The sequence below is a fragment of the Lepidochelys olivacea genome (genome assembly GCF_965140295.1).
Source record: "Lepidochelys olivacea isolate rLepOli2 genome assembly, chromosome: 12".
Lineage (NCBI taxonomy): Eukaryota > Metazoa > Chordata > Testudines > Cheloniidae > Lepidochelys > Lepidochelys olivacea.
The window spans coordinates 22,316,433-22,332,720 of NC_140422.1; the positions used below are offsets into that span (position 1 = coordinate 22,316,433).

The window sequence follows — 16,288 nt, forward strand, 5'->3', positions numbered from 1 at the left end:
TATCCTTAGGAAAGTCATCCAGTCTTGATTTAAAGACTTCAAAGTCTTTATATGGTGTGATACTAATGACATAATTTGATAATATTGTCCTCAGTATACTGGCACATTTGATGAATCACCCAAGGAAACAATATCCTCCCGTGCCTGCTGGCCTAAATTCAACCAACCTCCTTTGACCCACAGCTACAGAGGCTGTTCACATCTGAAGGACTCCAAGCAACCTGATATTAAAGGGCAATGATAAGAGAATCCACTGAGTAGTCTCTTGGAGATGTAATAGGAAATGCAACTACTGTATCTGCCTTGGCACCTAATCCCTCTTTCCTGTTTTGGGTTGTGTTGATCAGACTCTAGAAGAATTTCTTTTGCCTGATGATGGCCAAGAGAAACCTTGCTATCCTTACAATATCCTTGCTATCCTTACAATATTATTGGTGCAAGAGGTAATGCATACCGACTTAAATCTAGCCCTGGTCACTGCAAGACAGTTAGTGACTGCAGCATGTACTAGCTGCCTCAGCAGGTAGATATACCCCTTAATTTGCAGACCTTGTCCCCTTGTACTACTACAAAGAGCATGAGCACCAGGTAAGAAGGGCAGGGTGTAGCCTACTAGGTGGGCACACACTCCACATTCCTCCCAGTGGAAGTACAGCTGAAACAGACACTGCCACTCCACAGACAGACACCAGGGAGAGGGAAGGATTCTGTCTTGCCCACACCACTCAGACTTTTCCTTAAGTTTTTATTCATGTCTTTACCCAAAGTAATCTGCTGTTATCCGAAATTCTTTAGCGAATTGAAGCTCACTGGTTTAGTAAATATTTTGGACATGCCATTCCCTCTATCTGTACTTTTCCTTTTTTTCTTCCCTACACTATATTGGTGTCATTAATGTCAGTACACTAGAACTTTTAATGAGTTATCCACAATAGGTTATACTCTTCACCTTGCTAAGAGGACTTTCTGAAGCTTCTAGTTGCTACTGATAACAGCCAGCCTCAAAAATTTCAATCTGTAAATGGGTTCAGATCCCAGTTCCACCAAAGTTTGAAGTGTGCAACCCCAAGATTTTAATTTGGGCTTTTTTTTTAAAACACATAAAATACTCATTTACTCTAGAGCTTGTGACATTATTTGTGGCATAGGTGGGCCATGGAGTTTTTATACCACGTTGGGGTGGCCTCAGAAAGAAAAAGGTTGAGAATTCCTGATATAGTGCATACATGGAGCTGTCTCTAGACCTACGCCCAAATCTTGGTCACTCAAATAGTCCCATTAGCTCTAACTGAACTACTTGGGTGTGCCAGCTGAGTAGTATTCGGATCCTGATGGGGAAAGTAAGTGTTCCCCCACCGTTGCCAGGATAGGAGCCAATTATGAAACGGTCTCAGAGAGGAACATCTTAGTACAAACTCATCTACCTTAAGGAAAATGCAGGTTACACAGACAAAATTAGAGAAGATTACAGTAAGGCTTCTAACTGATAGATGTTGATTACACCTGTTCCTGGACAGTTAGACTTTGTTTCCATCAAGTCACTTTGCATTTACACTTATGATATTTATGCACAAGAATTAATAATTTCTTCCTTAAGCAAAGGCTTTGGTCAGGATCGGAAGTGAATTTGGTAGTGTCATTATAACCCACTTTTGTGCATATCATAAAAACACTACAAAATTCAGCAAGGCTGGCTATGTATGTATGAGGGAGACCAAGTGCTAATTTAGAGTTCAGGGACTGTGGCCTGGAAACACAGTAACTACACTCTCTGTATTCCTCCAAATTGCTTACCCAACTCTGACAATATGCTGTTTTTGGCTCTCCCATTGCACATATTGCCTTACCCATTCCGCTCCACAATAGGTAGAAGACCTGGAAAGGGAGTTAACATTGCTTGGTTTATTAGGATTACCATTAAGAAAGGCTCTGGATCCCATAAGGACTGTGCCACAGAGAATGGCTGCTCCCTGGGTCTATCCTTGGAATATCCGCTTCTACGGTTGCTAAAAGAGTCTCCATGGCTTTGTGGATAGGGGCAGCTGCTCCCTCCTCTTTCAGTACTAAAATACACTAAATTTTGCCATGTTATGCTTCCCTCTTCCCATGTTAAGGGAGGGGAGCATCAGACCCACAATCTGCAGAGCCTCTGGAGATCCTTTTTTGTGTACAGTCAGTGTGACTAAATCAAAATGTAAAGTTATTAGCATTTATTACTAACATCATTCTACCCATATATTGCCTCAAAATACAAACACCGACCCCTTCAGACTTCTTGACATGAGGTTAGTATTCAGCACATTCATTATTTTGACAAATAAAAATAATAGTTAAGACGACAAATTGGTCAATGACAGTACAGTAACCTGAATCTAGTTGTATATTTAACTAGTGAGCCATTTTAACATGCTACTCCTGTACCTAAACAAAATGAGTAGGCTAAATTAGTTTATTTACCTAAGCGTTGTTAGTTTCGATCAGCCAGATATGAATTTTCAGATACTTACATAACTAGCATTAAAAAAGAGACATTTAGCTACTACAATTGTTAGCATAACAAAGGCTATAGGATCCAGATACTATTGCATTCTCCCAAAAGTGCTTAAATAATAGCCTAAAATCTGAAGAATTACTTTAATACTTCAATAAAAATAACCCAATTCAAACATTTTCAAGGAAACAGAGCTCCTTGCTCTAGGCTACCGAATAATGGCTGAAAGAAAGTATATAGCTTGTCACTTCTGATTAGAGAACTGTGCCTCTGTGCTTTGAATGAGAGGCATGTCTGGTAATAGAAAGTGCAGATATTAAATTTAATAAAATAATGTGGAATACAATATATATGAAACTTGACCAAGTATAGCACAGAATGTAACATACATTAGCCTGCTCAGTCAACTACTGTGGCCTAGCATCTAATGACAGACTTAATTTCTATTTTCAAAGGCGAGTACTACAAAAAAAAATACAATTTTCAGATTATACAAATATTTTATCAGACTACATAACAAATTAAACCAAAATTGCCTGACATATCTACACGAATGCATAACAATAGTAGGAAATTACAAGGACTTCAAACTACCCAGCCTTAAAAGTCCGCACAAACCTATCATCTTTGAGGTCATTATAAATAATTAGTTACAAAGATTCTGATGCTGAGATTTCATAACATCATATTAACTACTGCAGATATATTTCTTTCCAGCTTCAAGAACTTTCAGATTTATTTTTTAGCATGAGGACTCACAATTTGCATTCTGCATATTATGGAGGAAGTGCCTTATCTCCGATTGCTTCTTTAATCTAGCATTTCAATACAAATAATAATAAATAATAGTGTTTTCAATACATTAGCCCTCAGCATGTATTTTTGCTATTAAATAACAAGCTACAGTACCTCCAGTTTCCCAGCCTCCTACCCCATCATGGAACCATACAGTACCCATGACATGACACTCTTAAGGGATTTAAAAAGCAATTCAGTGAGCTAATCCCAGTAAACCCAGAATTAAAGTTCTTGTTTCCATATTTCACTTTCAAAATATTTAGAACTTTGACAGATATGACATTATGTTTTCATTAAAACAGCTGATTTCAAAATGCTGCACTGTGCAAAAAACACCATAAACAGTTTATGATGAACTGCCACATTCTTAATTAAAACAATAAATCCAGCGCGCAATATTTGTGCAGCCTCTGGTTTGACCTTTGCCTCTTGCTATCCACTACCAAAGCCGCTGCCTCATTCTGTGCACCAGATGTAGAAGGTTTTAAAACATGATCTGAAAGGCACTAAAGATAAAATAGGAGAAAACGTGCCATTACTCTTTGCAGTTATGATTAATTCAGTTCATATTTTACAATCTGGTTATGGAGTAAAACTGCAGACTTTACATCAAGTATTTGCCATTCAATATACCTAATGTATAAAAATGCCTGATATTTTAGAAAATGGCACAGGGCTAATTCACAGTCACCACAAGGAGGACAGAAATAGGAATAATAAAAAATAGGACAGTGATTAGCTATCCATCTAAAATAACGAACCTATCTCAGCCATTTGATGGTCAGTTTTGCGCAATAAATATGTGTGTTACAACAAAACAACCCAGCCTCTCTCTTATCTCTGTATTACCAGATTTTAGATTAAAATATCCCCTTAAATCTATCAGGTCTGCTCCTTGAACAGAAACTAGAGGGCATAAATTACTACTATATGCTGTAATGATAGTAAATTTGTTGTGCCTTCCTGAAGACAAAGTTAAATGCAGTAACAACTCTGAGACTTAAGTTCAGAAACTGATCTAGGAGGCTGGACTGAAGGCTGGTGTGGTCCAGTAAGTACGTATAGAGGGGAGAAGCTGAATTTAAAAGGCTTCATCCTGTACACGGTTACTCATCAGCCTCACCAGAGTAGAGAGGTTGACTTCAGATCATACATTACTTTAGATCTCTGACTACTAATAGAAGTAAAAATTTGCCAGATCAGGTCCCATAGCAGAAGATGTCATTCAGCCCAGCAACCCCTTTGGGCCAGTCTGCAAAAGCATCAATTTACATTTCCCTTCAGTTTCATAAGGAATCAGCTTCACAAGCACCAAGAGCTACACTACTTCATGTTCATTGTAAATGGGGAGTGATATAGAGATACAGTATTCAATTTCAGAGGAAAACAAGTCAAAATGTTTACATTTTCCTGAAGTAACAAAATTGGGATTAAATAAAGGTTCCCACATGCCCTAGGTACTTAGAGTTTCCCAATTCCACACCACACTGTAATGGAACAAATTCAACACAAAAACCTCCAGAGAATTAAAAAAGAAAAAATACCTTACTTTGCCAGTTCTCGTTGACTTGTTTGGAAGCAGGGGTCATGGCTCCCTCTCTCTCTTCCTGAAGACTAATTTACAGGCACATCATTCTGCAAGAGAAAAAGAAATTACTTTAAAAAAAAATCCCAATTGCCCATTAAGAAAAGCAGATGGGAGCAAACACACACACACAGAACTTTCCACTGGTTTCAGATCCTCTAAAACGACAACTCAAGGCTGCTTTACTACACAAAGCGAGACACCACTCTGTTGGAGAGCACAGAACTGCGGCATTTTATTATATGCAAGGAACTTGTATATATGTTCTGCATGGAAACAAAAGTAAACCAAACCTTTTATGTTTTCAGTGGCCATCAAATCAGATATAGGAGAATTCTTACTGAAGGACAAGATGTACAGTATAAACATTGTTTGCATTCAGCTAGTTAGGTTTTTGCATGATTTTGTTTTTTAAAAGAAAAGACAAGGAGATTAGCTTAAAAATAATTCATCATGATGTTCTGTTTTCAGAGCCTGGCTAAACCAAAAACACACCACTGGCTTCAATCACTCAAAAAAAGAGTTTTCAAAGCATTCTTCAGCATGGAAAATAGGTATATTCAGGTGCAGAGTTGAGCCTTGTATCTTCATACTTCTCTTCCCTCACATAACTATTGTGCAAGAGCTTCCAGTAGTGGGTAACGTATTAAACTAAAACATTTCTGAAGAGATTTCTGAGTTCTAGAGATGAAATGCATATATTGCTTAGCTTGTTTTAGATGCATTCTCAAATGTTTAAAACAAAACTGCATTTTTCCTTAGGTCTATAAAAGGACACCAAATTCATTTTCACTCGTGACTTAGTGTAAGCAGGACTTTGAATATACATCTCAACAAGTTAAAAAGTTTATGTTCAGTAATGACCACTGTGCCACCTAGAAAATGTTATTTCAAATAGAATTTTAGGATATTGTATAAAGATGAAATGGCGGATACAGCCTTTGATTAAAATTCAGCCTCCACATTACAACTTGGAGTTGAAAATCTAAATGGAAATCTGGGGTATTTCATGCTTTTCTTTCCCCGTATAGTTGTAAAAAGATAGAAGAAAACCAAAACACACAGATGTGGTGGATGATGACAGCCATACACAGGCCAATATGTATGTGTGTCTTCAGCTGGCCACAACTTTCAACAGCATTTCATATGTACCACTGTCAATGCAGCTCTACATTTGTGACACTGATCACACCGCACCTTATACGGGGGTGGGAGAAGGGATCTTGTCTGTCTTGCTGTGGGGTCAGAGAGAGAGAGGTGCAGAGATGCTCCTGCAAATACACAGTGGGTCAGCGTGGCAACACTGACTCATCATGCCTCAGGGAGAAGAAGGGCTGGGGAGTTGATAAAGGGCAAGCCTGGTGGGGGAAGCCCCTTTTCTCCAAACCTATGACCGTTCCTTTATAGCCCACCTTAACCCTCATTTGGGGAGGGAGGAGAAGAAATAAAGTCACAGCAATGGGTTGGCTGGGGATCAGGATGGAAAAAGCGAGGGCTGGCGGAAGCCCCTGGGTAGATATTGAAACGATAATGGAGTTGTCAGTACCGTACATTTTTATCGGCCGGGTAGTCCCAGATATCTAATAATAAAGTTGCAGCCTGATTAAACCATAGCCATTGCCTCCTAACCTTCTTTCAGTATAGTCTACAGGGATTATCCTTTGATGTGAGAAATATCCAGATTTAGAGCCTAATCCTGAAAATCTTCTACATGCTGTACTTATGTTGAAACCAATGGGAGATCCATACCAAAAAGCAGCCATCCAGGGTCTATCCCTAAATTCAGTGTGCTAAATCCTTTAGTGGCCGAATTGCATCAGCAGACAATACATCATAATTTGGCTATTGGCTCATATTGCCAGATAGGCAAATTAAACAAAGCACTGAAACCTAGCACAGACTATAAACCCTTTAAATCAAGAGCTGGAAGACACTTTAAAGCCACAACACAACTAGCATGAGGTAAGGAGGAGGAAACAGTATCTCAGTACACATTTGTATGTGAAAGCCTCAAATATTATGCAGAATTTCTTATGGGAATGTGTCCCTTAATTCAGTTCTCTCAGGCCATGTTAGGTGAAGAAGGCTAAAACCTCAGATGATTTGAGCTCAACCTTACCAAAAAAAGAATCACTACACAGCATTTATTTATATTGTAGAAAAGTGAATGTGATTAGTGGCCTGGGTATAGGACTAGGTCCCAGGAATTCCTGAATTCTGATCCTGACTTTGACAGTGAGTGTCGCTGTAGCTTTCCACACTTTGTATGGTTTCTCTGCCTCCATTTCCTCATTTGTAAAATGGGGGGGGGGGAAATACTTGCCTCCCTTGCAGAGCTGTTGGAAGAAGCAATTAGCTAATGTCTGTAAAGCATGAGGTATTCTTGTAGCATGTCCATAATGTACGCAAAAGGGTGAAATTTTCAAAAAGCACTTAAGTAAATTAGAAGCCTACCTCCCATTTTCAAAAGTGAAAGCAAAAAGAAGAGAAAAGAGCAATGAAAATTATTAGGGTATGGAACAGCTTCCATATGAGGAGAGATTAATAAGACTGGGACTTTTCTGCTTGGAAAAGAAATGACTAAGGGGGAGTATGATAGAGGACTACAAAATCATGATTGGTGTGGAGAAAGTAAATAAGGAAGTGTTATTTACTCCTTCTCATAACACAAGAGCTAGGGGGTCACCAAATGAAATGGGCAAAAATTTAAAACAAAGAAAATAAAGTCTTTCTTCACACAACACAAACTGTGGAACTTTTTGCCAGAGAACATTGTGAAGGTCAAGGCTATAACGGGGTTCTAAAAAAAAAAAAACCTAGATATGTTCATGGAAGATAAGTCCATCAATGGCTATTAGCCAGGATGAGCAGGGGTGCAAAACCATGCTCTGAAGTGTCCCTAACCTCTGCATGCCAGAAGCTAGGAATGGGCGACAAGGGATGGATCACTTGATGATTACCTCTTCTGTTCATTCCCTCTGGGGCACCTGGCATTGGGCACTGTCAGAAGACAGGATACTGGGCTGGATGGACCATTGGTCTGACCCAATATGGACGTTCTTATGACTTAAGCACCAAGGTTTGTAATTTCCTTCTGAAAATGGCACTTAGACATCTAAGTCACTTTGAAAAACTTTACCCAAAATCTTTAAACTATTGTATAAATATAATTGATGGAACTCATTCTAATTGCACCAGATTTCTTCATTTGATTCTGTTTGGATTGCTCCTCATGAATATATACTATGCTTTAGTAATACACAGCTAAGTGAGAAGCATAGAGTATTTCTAAGTGCTTACTCAACACTTATTTATGAACTGTACACTACAAATCTAGAAGATGGTATGATGCAACAGGACAGCTAAATGTAACCCTCAAAACATGCCACAATTTAAGTATAACTGGGCAAACAGTTTAGTTCGGTCCAAAAACACTAGATATTTGAATGGTACTATCTCTCACAATATTTTGGGGCAGGAGGCATTTTGGGTTTTTTAAATCCTCTGCTCCTGGAGTTAATGATTACATAAGAATCTCAACTTTCATCTATTAACAATGCCTCTAAGGAGCCCCATTGTTGCTGAGTAAAGCTCAAATAGATGACCCAAATGTACCCTCAACAAAGAATTTAAAGTGTATTTAAGATCTCATGATTTTCAAGCTCATATTATGATTTTAGGGGCCTGACTCATGACTTCAGAACGCTTGGGGTTTGCAATATTGTATTAGCCTTGCACAATTCTCAAGGAAAAAGTTACCAGCCCAGGTAAAAATCTACTAGCCTACCCCAGAAAGTCACTTCCAGACACACACATGCTACGTATGCACATCTCCTCTGCATACTATATTCCCAATGGGACCTACTGTTCGTCTCTCTGGTGGTAGGGGTAGCTTAGAGGATTCAGTCGGTACTCTTCCAGCTTCTCCTCCACTTGTTCTGCTTCTGAACTGCGTGAATGAGAGGAGCAGCTGCTGTCACACTGTCTGGTGGCTGCAGCATCAATTATACTAATTTCACAGATCTAAGGTTTTCTTTTTAACTGTAAGGGGTTTTTAACTGAAGGCTCAGATTCTGCAAAGTTTGTTGGCATCATTTGTCCAGGGAAGCTTTCTACTTTACTCCGGACAAGCAGGCCAGAGGAATTTTACAAGGCTGTTCTAGATGGACCAGGATTACTGGACCATCAGATTTTCTGCAGCCCTACCACTGGGGATTGTCGCACAATGGGCTCTCACCAGCTGACTCAGATGCAGCCTACCTTTCCCAGGAAATACATCAAAAAGGCTTCTGCTAACATTCAAACACCTGCAGAAGGCTTAGTCTATCAGGGAACCAGGCCCAATACTTTACACTTTGTGGCTATTCACAACTAAGCAATCTTGAATATGAAATACCATGAAAATTCTTCATAAAAAAATCACTATCCTTCTAACAATATTTGTACAAAATATAGGTCAAGAAATATTGAATTTTATTAAAATTACTCCCATCAACATTATCAACCTCAAAAAACAAATTTTAAAAATGGCAAATTATAAGAAATTACACTCTAATGCCAGAAATGATAGAAACATTTTACAAGGGAGGCATATAAACACACGTTTGCCCAATTCTACCTTCTAGAGACTAAAATGTAAATCCAGAGCAACTCTATTGACTTCAGCAGAGTTAGTCGGTGTTTACTCTGATGTGACTGAAAGCTGAACAAACCATACTGTATATTATTTTCAAACTGCCAACGCCTCTTAAAGCCTAAATCCTACAATGCTTTCTGTTTAGGCAAATTCAAGGGGTTCCACGTGGATCTCACTATGTAAAGCTCACTGCAGGACCAAGGCCTTTGCTTTCTTTTGTTATAGCGTTAAAGGGATCATTAGCCCTTTCAGTACAGGAAGGACCATTACCACTGTACCAAGATGGATCAACTGCCTTACCATTGACACCCATGAACTTCAGACTTCACCTTTGTTCACTTGGCTTCCAATTCCCCTCACCTTCCCCTGTTCTCTACTCTACCCCACTAGCTCCCAGTCCCTCTCCACTCCCATTTCTGATCCCAGCTCCTGACCCAGCTAGTCTCAGTTCCTCCCACAACAGACTTCTCATTGAATCTCAGTCTCGTCCCAAGCTCCCAGGTCCAGTTCAAGGGTCACTGCCTCAGTTCCAGCGCCAAGCATTATAATAGTCAGCAGTAGCCAGGAGGAACAACTGAGGGGAATGTCCTGCTCAGCCCCTGAAAGAGCTGTACTGGAGCATGCTCAGGACAGAGGGAATCTTCTGAACACTGAGCTGCCAAACTCTAACAAACCTCTACTGAGTATGTGCAAACTGAAATTGTTCCAAGGCTCATAACGCGGCCAAATTTGGGTGTTTTTTTCCCCCACTGAAACAGCAAAAGGCACTTCCCTGAGACAAATGCCCACTGTCAAATCCCTGCTCTAAACACATGGAGGTGCTAAAACAACATATTTTTACCTCATCTACTTCATGGAAATGACTGAACAGTTTTAGTTGAAACTTTCCAAAAAAGTCAGACAAAAGCAGACACTTGGCATGGAAAATTTCAGTCTGAATGGCTAAAGTTTAACAAAAACTTTTAGACAGCTGAAAATAGGGTTTTATAATGGGAAGAACTGGGCAACCTAGAATAAAGGTGTTGCTACCAACAGTGCCTATAATAAGTAATTTTAAGGCATACACCAAGGAGTTTATTCTTTTAGAAGAAAACATTGCTCTAATGTGCATTTTACATATACACACAATTTAAATATACTGTAAGTAGGAATTTTGCCTTAAGATCCAGTCCATTCTATTCCAGTGTCCAGTAGATGCTTTTCAGAAGAATATTTTGAGTCCCTGAAATGATTAATTCTCTTTCCTTTCCCTTCCTGGAAGTCTATTCAAAGGAGTTAGTCGATTTTGATCAGGATTCTGGTGTATAGTCACTGTCTCACAAAATGGCTTTGCATAGCTAATTAAAATAGTGGAGTTCAGATTCAGAAAGAATATTGACTGTATAAGAGATATGAATAGCATCACATCTATATACTGAACACAGATTGGGATAGGAAAATACTAGTGCAGGTAACAACCTCCCCTTTTCAACCATGAAACATCTGCACTGTTATCTCCTGCTCAACAATATTTACACTAAGTAAATGCACAAAGTAAAAAATTATATCCAGAGGGATAAAGCAGCCAAAACCAAGTGCCAGAAGCATAGCCATGTGACAAACTCAAGGGTAAGTGCAACTGCTCCAAAGCTAAAACTACAATCACCTGAAGAGCTGACTGAAGTCAGATAAAGGGTGTAAAATACCATCACCCATCTCTGGGAATTTCCATTAGGTCTCCTTACGGTCAGCAAGCTGGAGACAATAGACAGGGTTCAACATGATGTACAAATCACAAGACCACTGTCAAAAAATACTTCTTGAAATTCTTTAAGCTGAAATAAAAAAAAAAAGAGAGAGAAATGGAGGGGAAAATATAAATTCATCTCTAGCCCTTCTCATTAGCATTATCTTATCACAGATCATCGCTCCTACACTTAGATCTCTGAACTGGTTGTCCATCTCATCTCAGAGAAAAATGCATTGTGCACAACAAACAGGATTCATGTTCTTATCTACTGAACCAACTATTTGCCAGGATTTTTTTAAACATTGAATTATGCTAGCCATGCCTGATCTTCAGCGTGGCCACCCCTTCACAGCTGTGAATGACTTCAGCAGAACATATTCATGCTCAGCATCTCTGACAATCAAGCCACAACCTTGTTCCCTTTTTCCAAAGTGTGCTGACCAGGGGATTGGAAGTCACAACACCTGACTTGTATTGATGGTTTTGCCTCTTATTAATGAAGAGACTTGAACCTATCACTTAACTTCAGTTTAAAGACCCCATCTGTAAAGTAGGCATACCACCAACTACCTGAATTGGGATGTCTGCAACTCTCTTAGGACATGTATACACTTACCTCTGGAGTGATCAATCCAGCGGGGAGTGGGGGTCAATTTATCATGTCTAGTGAAGACATGAGAAATCGACAGCCGAGCACTCTCCCATCAAGTCCGGTACTCCACCGGAGCAAGAAGTATAGGCGGAGTCGACAGGGGAGCGTCAGTAGTCAACCTACCACAGCAAAGACACCATGGTAAGTAGCTCTAAGTACATTGACTTCAGCTACGCTATTTTTGTAGCTGAAGTTGCGTAACTTAGACCAACTTAGCTCGCCCCCCAACTGTAGACCAGGCCTTGGAGTCAAGATGATTTCACTCTGTCTGTAGATTCAAAACAACAACTCAGTCTTGTTTGCCCTTCAGGACTGGGAAATTCCATTATGTTTGCAAAATGCTCATGGCATATTGTGACTGCTTTTGGAAGCAAATCTATCCAAATTTTGTCCCCTTATTATTAGTAAAGTTCTCCTGTAACTAAAAGTTCTTTAAAAATGAAAATTAAGTTCTGTATAACAAACCAAAAAGAACAGAAATCCCCAAAAATCTAGAAGCAGGCCTTAAACATGCCCAACAGCATGGAATTTCTCCAATATTTATTTCCAGTGTTCCTAAATTATTCCTATTTTCAATACTTTTTTCTTTTGGCAGACTCTGAATCTCAAAGGATTAAAGAACTTATGAAGAGTGGATTGAAAAGAATGAAACATCAGTTGGAGATACACCCTCATTTAACCTTCTGTCAGAGGAGTTCAAGGGAACTGGACAACTGAAGATCAGGATGTGGAGCAAAAGTGACATTCAGGCCTATGGTGCTAAATCATAGAATATTAGGGTTGGAAGAGACCTCAGGAGGTCACCTAGTCCAATCCCCTGCTCAAAGCAGGGCCAACACTATTAAATCATCCCAGTCAAGGCTTTGTCAAGCCAGACCTTAAAAACCTTTAAGGATGGAGATTCCACTACCTCTCGGTTCCCTCAGCCTCTCCTCCTAAGTCATGTGCCCCAGCCCCCTAATAATTTTTGTTGCCCTCCGCTGGACTCTCTCCAATTTGTCCACATCCCTTCTGTAGTGGGGGGACCAAAACTGGACGCAATACTCCCGGTGTGGCCTCACCAGTGCCGAATAGAGGGGAATAATCACTTCCCTCTATCTGCTGGCAATGCTCCTACTAATACAGCCCAATATGCTGTTGGCCTTCTTGGCAACAAGAGCACACTGCTGACCCATATCCAGCTTCTCGTCCACTGTAATCACCAGGTCCTTTTCTGCAGAACTGTGCTTAGCCAGTTGGCCCCCAGCCTGTAGCTGTGCATTCTTTCTTCTTAATTGCAGGACTCTGCACTTGTCCTTGTTGAACCTCAGATTTCTTTTAACCCAATCCTCCAATTTGCCTAGGTCACTCTGGATCCTATGCTTATCTGAACTTGCTGAGGGTGCAATTAATCCCAATCCAGATCATTGATAAAGATGTTGAACAACCGGACCCAAAACTGACCCCTGGGGCACTCTGCTTGATACCGGCTGCCAACTAGACATCAAGCCATTGATCACTGCCTGTTGAGCCCAAATGATCTAGCCAGCTTTCTATCCACCTTATAGTCCACTCATCCAGCCCATACTTCTTTAACTTGCTGGCAAGAATACCGTGGGAGACTGTATCAAAAGATTTGCTAAAGTCAAGATATATCACATCTACCTCTTTCTTCATTTTCACAGAGCCAGTTATCTCATCATAGAAGGCAATCAAGTTGATCAGGCATGACTTGCCCTTGGTGAATCCATGTTGACTGTTCCAGATCACCTTCCTCTTCTCCAAGTGCTTCAAAATGGATTCCTTGAGGACCTGCTCCATGATTTTACCAGGGACTGAAGTGAGGCTATAGTTCCTCAGGTTCTCTTTCTTCCCCTTTTAAAATATGGGCACTATATTTGCCTTTTTCCAATCATCCAGGACCTCCCCCAATTGCCACGAATTTTCAGAGATAATGGCCAATGGCTCTGCAATCAAATCAGCCAACTCCCTCAGCACCCTTGGATGCATTAGATTTGGACCCATGGACTTGTGTACGTCCAGCTTTTCTAAATAGTCCTTAACCTGTTCTTTCACACTGAGGGCTGCTCACCTCCTCCCCATACTGCGTTGCCCAGTGTAGCAGTCTGGGAGCTGATCTTGTCTCTGAAGATCGAGGCAAAAAAGCATTAAGTAAATATAAAGATGCAGTCCACAAGGTGGCAGAATGTAAATACGACACTGCATTGGCTCCACACCTGCCTCACATTGGGCTTCAGGCCCATTACTCAGCTTTTTCTTTGGGATGGGTGGGGATTTCTCAGGCAGCCTTCAAGATCTGAAGACAGTAGCGTGGCACCACGGCAGCAGGACGCAGGTGCTATACAGCGACTACAGGCAATGCAACCAGGAAAGTGAAGATGACGAAAATGGAGAAGGAAGAGCTTGTCCAAACAGGCTTTCAAGAAGCCTACCATTCTCGAGTCACTTAAAGCTAGAGATATTATTTTCCTGATCTTACAAATAAGAAACTTACTTGATGGCCATTTACTTTATTTTTAAAGCAGAGAGAAACCCAGGACAACTGGGTAAAAAGGCAGCCTAAAACAAAATCTGCAGTTTCCATATAACACTATACATGGACATGATAGGCCCCTTTCTGCTTGAAAACACTCTGAGGTTGGGGACAGAGGAAAGAAGGTCGTAGTGACTTCTACAGGGTGTCTCAATAACAAGAACAACAGATAGGTGAGATCCATATTATAATAAACAAATGTACTAAAAAAAGATTAAAATTTCTAATATTTGAATAATCTATGTTATTTGCCATATATTTATAGAGGGACACCATGTTCTAATGTAAATAGAATCAGTGTCCCTTTTAAAGCTGGTGAGTTTCTCCAGGGATAATAAGTATACCTAACAATTTAATGGTGGTAGTTTGAAGCAATAAGTCAATTATAGACAACTGGTGTTACAACTGAGCTCTCTCCCACTACTCAGTTGTCTGCTTTATGAATACCCTTGAATCAACTAATACACATGCCGCATATATATGCGCATGCACGCGTTCGCACACACACACTTACTTCAGTTTTCAGATGTGCCAATGACATCAGCAGAAGAAGGAACTGATCTGAATGCAGGATTATTTTTTTATTATATGAAATAAATTTAAGATCACAAATATCTGCCAAAAGAAAAAAAGTGTGTGTATGCTAACATTATCCATTGATCCTCCACCATCCGAGACCATCCATTGACTTAAGAATTTACTTGTACAAAAAAAAAATGTTTGATTGCACTGGACTCCAATCAAAATGCATATAGTTAACTTAATATTGCCCAAGGTGACCATTTAGCATCACTATTACATTTTTATGGCTTTGTACAAAAGTTAATAACTTCTGAAGTTCTTTACTTGTACATTTAATTCCATATAATGTTACCAACGGACCCAAGTAGTATAGGGTCTGTGAGGTGCTTAGTGCTTTCAACTCTCATTATCTTCCCTGGAAGTTCCACACATAACTGATTACATGATCAGTATCTACTTGCCAGTTTTGTGGGACTTCAATCAGTCAAGGGATTCTTAGCCCCTATCTTTTAGGGCATCTTCTTTAATGTTCTCCTAGCTCAAAGAGTTGAAAAACATGGATTTCACATTCTTTTACAATAATGAAATGATGCATGCAACCAGAAAAACATCCAGTTTGGAAGCAGTTTCCTGTTCTTGGAGAGATATATATATATATATTTGGGACAGAGACCTATGGGGTCGTGGTAAGGTGTGGAATGTCATGTTCATTTCGTATATCGGGGTGTGTGTGTGTGTGTAAGAGTATACAATGCGTTTGTGTTTAGTACTTTTTGTTAGCATCACAGGAATTAAAATAATTGTTCATTGATTAGTATGATCCAGCATACCCATGTAGCCACCTACGTTTAACTGAAAAGCAGTCTGGCACCTCAGGCTAAGGAAAAGAAGTTTTGTTTGAATTCAGATATCTAATTTTAAGGAAGAAACAAATATTAAAATGATTTTTCTAGCATATTCTTACTACTTCCCCTACCACCCTCGTTACTCCTTCTACACGATGCTGAAACTCCATTTAAGGTTCAAACAGATATATAATCTTCTGGAACTAACAGCACTGTCAGTCCACAGATAAAAAAGCAATTCAATGCCCCTGCATGAATTGCTAGATACCTCTTTTGAACTAGGGCCCAGAAATTTAAGGCTTGTTCTAAACTGTTTGGAGTTCAGCCATCAGACTAAAGATGACAAGTTATTAGTCATAGTACTACCGTAGTATGTAGGAGTCTTCGTCACAGATCCAGACCCCATTGTGCTAGGCACTGTACAAATACAGAACAAAAAAAAAAGTCTCTGTTCCTAAGAACTTCCCATATGTTATCATCATAGGTAGGATAGAGGA

General features: G+C 39.7%; 1 long non-coding RNA gene across 1 annotated transcript in view; it reads right to left on the bottom strand.

The window, feature by feature from the left end:
• LOC311529152 overlaps positions 1 to 16,288 on the bottom strand; it is a 345,672-nt gene that overhangs the window by 279,329 nt on the left and 50,055 nt on the right. Inside the window, exon 3 of the long non-coding RNA XR_014713779.1 lies at positions 4,839 to 4,924. This is a non-coding gene — a long non-coding RNA (uncharacterized lncRNA). The remainder of the gene's footprint in view (positions 1 to 4,838; positions 4,925 to 16,288) is intronic.